This window comes from Lathyrus oleraceus, chromosome 7 (assembly GCF_024323335.1).
Source record: "Lathyrus oleraceus cultivar Zhongwan6 chromosome 7, CAAS_Psat_ZW6_1.0, whole genome shotgun sequence".
Lineage (NCBI taxonomy): Eukaryota > Viridiplantae > Streptophyta > Magnoliopsida > Fabales > Fabaceae > Lathyrus > Lathyrus oleraceus.
The window spans coordinates 420934547-420944899 of record NC_066585.1 but is presented as its reverse complement, the minus strand read 5'-3'; positions in this window follow the sequence as shown (position 1 = coordinate 420944899).

The following is a 10353-nucleotide window of genomic DNA, read 5'->3' as shown; positions in this document are numbered from 1 at the left end:
AGTTAGAAGGTTTGTCAGAAGCTCTATCGTGGTATGATAGGCTCTCTTCTCTATCTGACAGCTACATGTACTGATATTCTATTTAGTGTATGCCTCTGTGCTAGATTCCAATCAGATCCCAGAGAATCTCATTTAACAGCTGTTAAAAGAATCCTTAGGTATCTGAAAGGAACCCCTAACCTGGGCCTGATGTATGAGAAAACATCAGAGTATAAACTTTCTGGTTATTGTGATGCAGATTACACAGGGGACAGAATGGAACGTAAAAGTACATCTGGGAACTGTCAGTGCTTAGGAAATAATCTTATATCTTGGGCCAGCAAAAGGCAATCAACCATAGTTATGTCCACTACAGAAGCAGAATTTATATCAGCGTCACTATGCACTACTCAGATGCTCTGGAGGAAGAATCAACTTGAAGACCTTCTGATCTTTGAGAGTAACGTTCCTATTTTCTGTGATAATACTGCTGCCATTTGTTTAAGTAAGAATCCTATTCTGCATTCCAGAGCCAATCACATAGAAATAAAACATCATTTCATTAGAGACTATGTTCAGAAAGGGGTAATCACTTTAAAATTTATTGATAAAGACCATAAATGGGCTGACATTTTTACCAAACCCCTCGCTGAAGATAGATTCTCCTTCATCTTGAAAATTTTAAACATTCAAATTTGTCCAGAATGAAATGTGCCTCTGAAATAGCAAAATAAGACTCTGAAGTAAACATCTGGAATCTGTATCTGACTCTGATGCTACTACCAGTTAGAAGCTATATGAATCAGAAATCCTCAGGATCCAACCCTTTGTTATTCCTGAAGATCAGATAAAGTAACACGTGGTACCTCTTGCGTCTGACCTTGGAACTTCTAGATAACTGTCTAGCAGAAATCAAGAGACAGACTCTTGAAATCTCCTCGAGCAGTGTGCTGATTTGGGGATTAGACCTCCATCATGGGCTGCAATCATTCTCCTCCAAACGTGCTTACTTGGTTAACGTGCTGCATTTAATGTTTTAGCAGTTAAACTCTATCATTACTGTCGTTTTGCATGCATCCTCATAGGTATAAATTCCATTCACACACTACATTTTCACACTTTACACTTACGACCACACTAAACCCCCCCCCCTCTCTCTCTCTCTCTCTCTCTCTCAGTTCTTCATCATCCTCAAGATTTCTGCAGTTTTCATCAAGTTCTTCATCCTTCAAACTTCATCTTCAATTGTGTTCTTCATGGACGCTCAACAACAGTCCGTCTATAACTTCTCTCAACAAATGAACTCAACGGAGCAAACACGCATTTCTACTCAACAAGCTACAACAACCTCCGTCACCGTCTCAACCCTAATCTACAGGCAACCATATATCCTCGATCGTGAACCTCACATTGACCTAGCAATACCATTTGAAAAACTGGAAGTACTATGTGAGTCGCTAGTGGACTTTGAAAACATGAAGAAGAATGGTGTAGACCTAACTAAAGAGTTGAGAATGCAAGGGTGGGAAACATATTTTCAACGACTCTATGGCCCTGTGTACACAAATCTGGTGAAGGAGTTCTGGCGTTTCGCAGACTCAGATGATCACTACATTGTCTCCTACATTCTAGGGGTCAAAATAGTCATCATTGAGAAATCCATTGCCTCTCTTCTGAACATGGAGAAGACAGGAGGAAGACGCATCTACAACATAAACCCTAGGGAAAAATACTTGTCCCAGGAAATCAACCCTACTATATTTCAATAGAGTTCTGAAGGCAAGCATTCCAAGAACAAGGAGCTAGATCAGAACCTCTGTGTCTGGTTGAAGATCATCTTAGGAACCATTCATCATCGCCCTGCATCAAAATATTTTGACAACATCAACACAGATCAGAAGTGTATCCTGTAGTGCATTCACAAGGGGATAAAACTCTGTCTACCAGCATTGCTCTTCAAGTATCTCAGAGACTCTATTAAAGACACCAGAAACAACATGAAGACCAGAAACTACATCCCTTTGGGGAGACTTATATCAGATGTTTTGATTGAGAGTGGCTTAGTGGATCACTTGATTCAGCTCAGACTCATGGAAGATGTCACTATTGACACTGGAAGACCGCTGAATGCTCGGAATTTGAAGAGCATGGGGATGATTGATCAAGTCAGAGCTAAACCAATGCTTGACACCTCTTGGGAAGCACTCAGGGATCAGAGGGAGATTCCCAACGAACTCTACCTGTTCTCCAGATTGAACCTTTAGAGGTAGTAACTTACTATCTACAGGACCTTGCCAATCAAGGGGTGGATATCTCTGACTTCATAGTGGACTGGATACCTGAGCATCCACCAAACTTCATGAAGAGGATGCGAGAGCCATCTGAGAAGTCCAAGAAGGCTAAGAAAGCAAGGCTGGGAGAATCCTCTGGGTCAAGACCTCCAGTCCCTCTGGCTGGCTCTCCAAGTAAGTTTGTACCTCTCTCTCGCTCTGTTAAAATAAAACCTGTTGCTTGTTCTCTTCCCCAAACCACCCCAATATACACCACCTATGAAACTCCTCCTTCAACCACCAGAACCTCTAACCCACCCTCACTTAAATTCAACCTTTCTACCACCACACTACCCGTTTCTGAAGTAGAAATGCTGAATGAAACTACTTCACCATCATCATCACCATCTCCATAATCCCCATCATACTATGTACTCTCCTCCGATAACGAACCATTTGACCCGCAATCCCCCACTCTGGCTCAGCTACAAGCCCGTGCTCTGGCCTCTCAACAACCATCACACTCTGAACCTGAACCAGAAGTCACTTCCCCACCTCAAACACCACCACCTGCACAATAACCAAATCCACCTCCTGAATAACCAGTCAACTCTGAACCGCAACCAACCCACTCACCATCTGAACCAAACCCACAACCTGAACAAACAACACAATCACCCTCTGCCATTCCGACACCCACAACTTCCGTTGCCTCCATAACTCCCACACTAAATCTCAATGCCCCAAACTCACCTTCTCCATCCTCCCTAGCATTTGACACTGAATCAGAGACTACCCTTCATACCCTAGAAGAAGCAATACAGGTTTTTGCAGAGTCTTCAGTAGAGAAGATCAAGTCTCTGACGATCAATTCTGGCATCAGTGATGATCCCTCTAAAGTAAGGATCCACTGGAACAGAGTAATCAGTTGGATGACCTCTTAAGCCTTCAAACTGAAAGGCCTCTCTAAACAAGTTTGCAACGACTTGATTAGAGATGCTGGTATTAGGCTTCAAGAGTGCTTGGACAGAGAGGCTGAGGAACGAGCTAGAAAGGAAGATTAAGAGAAAGCACGCCAAGAAGAAGAACATCAGATCAGAGAAGCTAAAGAGAAGGCTATTGCTGATATTGTTGTTGCTGCGACTGCTGCTGAGGCTGAGGCAAAAACTAAAGCCGAAGCTGAAGAAGCAGCTCGTATTGCTGTAGAAGAAGCTACCAAGACCAAAGCTGATGCACTGACTCAGGGGGAGCACTCCAATTATGGGTTCGTCCCTCTGGTCTTGAAGACTCGGGAGGAACTGTAGAAAGAACAACAAGTGGTTCGGGCTAGGCTGGATCAACAGGATTCTGTCAACAACAACATTCAGAACATGTTGTCTCAGCTGCTCCAAAGGATGCCTCTGCCCCCAAACCCTTAGGCACCTAGGATATTTGCTTGTTTCCTTTATGATTTGATGTTTCTTTTTTCTTTCTGATATCTGCCTTCTGTGCTGCTTCTCTGTACCTGCTCTTTTTATCAATATCATTTTTTTGCTATGTCTTTTTGATTCTGACAAAAAGGGGGAGAACTAAAACAACTCTGATGGAAACAAAACTAAATCCTCTCAAAGCACTACAAACATTATTTAAAAATCATTATTAAACCAATGACTAAAGATATGCAGGAAAGCAGCTAAAGCACTAAACCAAGGAAGGTTCGGTAAGAACTTCTGATTAATCTAAGGATCTAACTCAGGAGGAGACCTTTTCCTTATCTGATCTGAAATTTTTTGTAATGTTTCACCTCTACTATGTATTGTTTTGTCATCATCAAAAAGGGGGATATTGTAAGAACAAAGTTGGTTCTACAATGTATCTCTAAGATTTTGATGATAACAAAGGATGAAACAAAAATGGTACCCTAACGAAATTTTTCTTAAGTGTGCAGGACTCTGATCGAACAATCAGATAGATAAAAGCATCAGATACAGAATCCAACAATCAGATACTAACTCAGAGGAAACGCGTATAGAAGGTTCTGACTCTGATCAACACAGGTACTAGCAACACAGAAAGAAGTCAGAAACTCTGTTAAAGAAGATTGAATCCAGACTCTGAATCTGAAGAAGTCAAGAGTATAGAGAAACTCCGACTTGGTCAGATAGAAGCAACCTCTGATGTTTGAACTTTGACTAACTAGACTCTGATACAGATTCACCAGCTCAAAACGCATAACCATGAAGAAATCTATTTTTAGAAAGAGACTATTTCTAGAAGGAAATTATAACGCGCTCAAAACTGTTTTAGAAAGAAACAAGGAGAGTAATGACAATAAACATTCTTCAATGACCAAGATCCTGTTATCACTCAACGGTTCTCTCAAACTCCTATATAAAGGACGAAATACTTCACAAGAGAACACACCAGAGACACACAAGAATAGAATAAATCTCATTCATCCTCCCTTACGTTTTCACGAGCTGCTGCTCTTACGTGAAAAACTGTTGTTCTTATAACTCTGTAATATTTGCTTTTTGTTAGAAGCACGTTGCATTACAATCATATTTTTGTTAAGACACTTCCTCAAGTGACTCTGTGCAGTCTGAATACTTGAGAGGGCTAAGGGATTATTCTCTTAGATAGTTGTTTGTGTAATCTTTCAAGATTAGTGGATTAAGTCCTTTTTGAAGGTAAAATCACCTTGCCCGGATGGACTGGAGTAGCTTTGAATTTCAAGCAAACCAGTATAAAATTCTGTGTAAATCTGTTTTTGTTTTGTGTGTGTCTAAACTATAAAAAAAAATATTTTCCAAAACAATTCAAACCCCCTTTCTTGTTTTTCTCTACCTTCACAATCATCCTAACCTGTAGTATTTGATATATGAGATCAGGACTCTGGGAAATTTTTAGAACATGATCTATAAGTTTTTATCCTTAGTACACTCCTTTGGGATTGTTCTTAACCCGACTCCATGCTCATGACTCAGAACAAACCCTTTTATTCTTGGTTGATCCGATCAAGTCTTGTCAATATTAATGGAACTTGGGTGTTGATAAGGTGAAAACCATAATCCACCAAAATGGATGATTGATCTTGATGATGACTTAATCCATCCCTTGACCTTTGTTTGTGTTTGCCTTGTGTGTGATTGTTGCATTCGTGCATACGTGCACATCATAACATTCATCATATAAAAATAAATTCCAAGGAACTAAGGTCTTATTTGCAAATATTTTCAAACCATGGATTATGAACGAAGGAACACTAAGAAGTACAGTTTCAAATGTCCTGATTTGAAAGAGCTAATGAAGTTGTCATCCTTTGTATTAGATCCCTTGGACTTCAAGAAACGTCATGGGAAACTCTTATCCATGTTATCTACTAATGTGGTTGAAGGATTTCTGAGTGTTTTCGTTGAGTTCTATGACCCTCTTTATCGGTGTTGCACATTTCCAGACTATTAACTTGGGACCATGTTGGAGGAGTATGCCCATCTCTTGGGTATACCCGTATCTGACAAGGTACCTTTCAATGGATTGAAGGAGAATCCCAGATCTCATGTTATTGCCGAAGCTCTTCATCTGAAGAAATATGAGATTGATGCTCATATGGTGAAGAAAGGAGGACTTCTTGGGTTGACTTATGAGTTTCTCATTGGTAGAGCTATTGTTTTTGCTCAAGCCGATAGCATGGATGATTCTAAGGCTATCTTGGTATTGCTCATTTATGGCATGATGTTGATCCCTAATATTGACGGTTTTGTTGATGTTAACGCCATTAGAATTTTCTTGATTGAGAATCATGTTCTGACTCTGTTGGGTGACATGTAATTTTCTTTGTATTTGAGGAATTCTAAAGGTGGTATGACTATTGTGTGATGTGTTCTTCTCCTGTACAAGTGGTTTATTTCGCACATGCATCAAATGCCTGCTTTCATGGAGAACCAACAATGTCTCTGGTGGTCCCAGAGACTTATGTCTCTCACTAATGATGATGTTATTTGATATGATTCTGCATTGGGTAGCTTGGACATTATTGATAGTTGTGGTGAGTTCTCTAACGTGCCTCTGATTGGTACGCAATGAGGAATCAACTACAACCCAACATTGGCACATCGTCAACTTGGGTTCCCCTTGAGAGATAAGCCTAATAATGTTCAGTTAGAGGGCCTATTTTATCAAGAGGGTAAAGATCCCCAACTTTTGAAGAGTAGAATGGTGCGTGCTTGGCGCAATGTGCATAGGAAAGGAAGATCTGAGCTTGGTCCAAGCAACTGTATAGCTTTGGAAGTTTACACTATTTGGGTGAAGAAGAGAGCTTTGGAGCTGAAGATGTCGTACGCTTGTGAAAGACCAATGTCTATGGTTATGGATGAGCCATCAATTCTCCCTAACCAAGATGTAGAGGAGTTGGAAGATGCACTTACCAAGATGAAGCAAGAGAGAGATTTGTGGGAAGAGCGGTTCTATGCTTTGAACCAAAAGCATGAGGAGGTGCAGCCTGAGTCAAAAGACAAAGATTCACTTACTGAGATTCTTGAAGATCGTGCAGTAAAGAGACAGAGAGAACCAAAGGGTTTAGTTACCTCTAGTATGCCTCAGCCTTCCGGTGCTTGGAAGAAGATTGTTGATCAACTTGTCCTCGAGAAGGCTCATATAAAGACATCCTTTGAGTTTGAGATTCGATGCATCCGAAGGAAGTATGCCCCCATAGCCAGATCATCAGATACAATTTTTAGGGATCCTTATGATAATAGTTTCCTTTTCTCTTGTATTTGTACTTTGGTTTCTAAAAATGTACTCAGTGTAATCCTTCCAAATTTTATGAATAAAAAGAGATTTTATGGTCAATAGAATTGTTATTATTGATATTTGTTATTACTAATCGAAATATATTTGAAAATAAAACTTCATATGTTCCTTGAAATTAAAATAAAAAACATTGCATTTCATGCATCATTTGCATAGCAAGTTTCTTCTGCCAGGTGTCTTATCAGTTCTTCTTATGTGGATCAGCCAATTTGCCTCATCCTTACAACACCCGAGATAGTCATTTGAAAAGAATAGAGCACCTCGAGCAAGATAGAAGAGAACTGAAAGATGAGATCACCAGACTCATAACCCTGATGGAGTCTTTGATAGCTGCTCAGAATCAACAATCTCCACCCCTCGCAACTCCTCCTCCTCAAAGGAGTGTCATCTCAGAGATTACTTCATTAAATGTTCTTATGGCAGCTAGCCAGTCTGTGCCTATTGTTGTACCCCAAAATTTACCCTCCATTTTTTCCTATCTCCATCCAACCACTTGACTTGGGGATCAATTGCATACATTAATAACTCATGCATAAGCATCATTAATTCCATTAAGGGATCACTATAGATTCCAAATTCTTGGCTTGTGAAGCTAGGGTTTTCTTGTGTGTCGACTTGAAAGGCGGGGCTTGGATTTGCACCAAAGGGACTTTCAAAACCCTAACATCTTGATGATGGAGGTATGGGTTCAACAGGGGAATTTTTAGGCAGTCCTCAAGGCTTGCTAACCCTAATGCTTGAGGATATGGTCATAAAGCTTTGGATTTGATTGTGAAGCATCTTGATTGATTGAAAGATCTTGTCATACCTCAGATAATCCCAATCAAGGAGGATTTGGTCTAAAGGTATCTTGTAACCTGACTGTTCATCTAGATGGTCTTCAAAACCCTAATTCCACCTAATTCATCACCCATTATGTGCTTGACACTCTTGCTTGGTCATTGTCCCTCATAAACCCATATATTGGGTTTATTCATGTTGATTTTGGTTTGGTTCTAGCCATCTGTGCTTAAGGCCATTGGTCCTAGCCCAAGTCTTTGGTCTTATGAGTTCCATCCTTTGCTTATATCACATGGTACTTCATTTGTATATTTCAAGTGTCTAGCCTTCGATTTGATTGGTTTCATCTGGTGGAGTCTATCCAAGTCGATTTCATGACATTTTCAATGCTTAATGTTTGGTTCATGGAATCTTGGTTCATGTTCATCATTGTCTATGCAAGTCAAGTTTATTCATGTTATTGGTTTTGTCAAGTCATTCATGTCATATTCTTGGTTCATTTCAATCATGTCCATTCAAGATCAAGTCAAAGCCAATTTTAATCCATTACAATCCATTTACAAGGCAATACATTCAAGGTTCATGTCAATTCAAATGCCAAATTCAATTCATTTCTTAAACACCAATTTCCATTCAAATAACCATATATAGTTGTAGCGGGGTATTCGTTACCATTAGAGATATTGACTAAATCTAAGGTAAACCATACAAGTCGAGTCGCCACCGCACTTCTATTTATCCAAAGGAATGGTTAGAAAGAGAACAAAAACCTAAAAGTTTTATCGAATCAAAAACTAGTAAAAATGTCTGAGATCGGGGTAAGGGGGTTGGTTATGCAATGGGAAGGTTTTAAGCACCCAAAACATCCTAGGTACTCCTAGGGAGCCCTTTTCATACTTGTTGTAAGGTTGGTATTTTGTGAAAATTTATTTGTGCAAACATGATTGAAGAGATGAGAAGAGAATATACAAGTTATTTACAATTTTGTTTGGATGGATAAACCCATTGCCTACGTACCATCTTAAAAAAGATTAGGATCAAAACCTCGTAGTTCGGGGTAAAAATCTCAAAATGAGTTGGTGAATTGATTGGTCCAAAAGCCTTAAGGTCTTTTGTTATCCAGGGGAGAAAACTCAACCTAAAACCACAAATCCACCATGTGAGGATAGCTTCAACATGCTAGTGAGGGGTTAACCCTATAATAAGCATGGAAGACTCATTGTCCATCACTAAGGATATAAGTGAGTATTACATCTACCTCAAGGATAACTCAAACCTAATAGCTAAAGGTTATAAAAAATTTGATTAAGAAAGTGGCCATTGAAACCACAAAAAGACATTTGAATGGGTTATATTACCAATGTAAAGTATGTACAAAATATGGTCAAAGTTGACTTAAGGATTCAATTCAAAATAAGTGTTATGAAAAGAAAGTTTGGAAATCAAAAGCATAAGGCTTAGGTTTCTAATGTTGGAAAAGAAGTGTTAATGTTTGCACAAAAGTTTTGGCTTGGGTTAGAGTGGAGGGAAGAATAAGAATGGCTAAGGTCCTAATCATAAAAGAGGTAAGGGATAAGAAACAAGACCATAAATGGAGTTCCTCTCTTGAGATCATATTGATGATCCAAGTAGCTCCCATCCTTTGGAATATGCAAGCAAAAATAATAGTAAGCTCAAGCAACAATCACACAAGTCTCCTAAGAGATCCTCAAGGCATCTTGTGTCTTTCACTTTGGATGAACATGGCAATGGTTCTTCAATTTGAGCTCTCATAGAATTCCCTAGCACAAAAACACACACATCAAAAGTTCCATGGAGTAAATCAAAAATGGACAAGAGTGAGTTTAGAGGTTTGGTCCTTCTAATCCATCTTCATCATTAAGGTCCTTTTACTCCAATTTGCATAGGGAAAGTCCTAGAAACTAAGTCCATTTGTCCATTTCTTTGCATTTGGTCCACAACAATCAAAACAAAACACAAGCATAATAATATATACACAATTATGTGCTCAAGTGAGCAAAAGGTAAATTGCATTAACATAAACATGTGCTCAAGTGAGCAAAGGAAAGAGCAAATGAATAATATGTACAAGAATAGTAAATTGCATAAAAGTAAAGAGCAAAAAGTAAAGGTTAATGGTTAATGGTTAATATTAGTAGTTAGTGTGCCATAAGGCAAATTTAGCGCTATGTTAAGCAATCGTAATTGGACTTATGTAGAAGTCACAACTATCTGAGGCCGGTGAATAATAATGTAGGCAACAAACACAAGTTAGAAGTTTTGATTAGTGAACCAAGTTCCAACAACTTGCCATGCCAAAAAGAAGATGAGAAGTGATCTTGTATTGGTTTAAGCCCTTTGCATGATTTAGAAAGCAACCTATCCTTAATGCAAAGTCATTCACTTGATCATTTGATCAAGATGAATTAGATTTAAATCAAGGAAGGTTAAACCTCCCTAATCAATGCTAACTTATCAACCTTTAACTCATTGATCAAAAAGAAAAGAAGAAGAAGAAGAAGATGAAGATGGA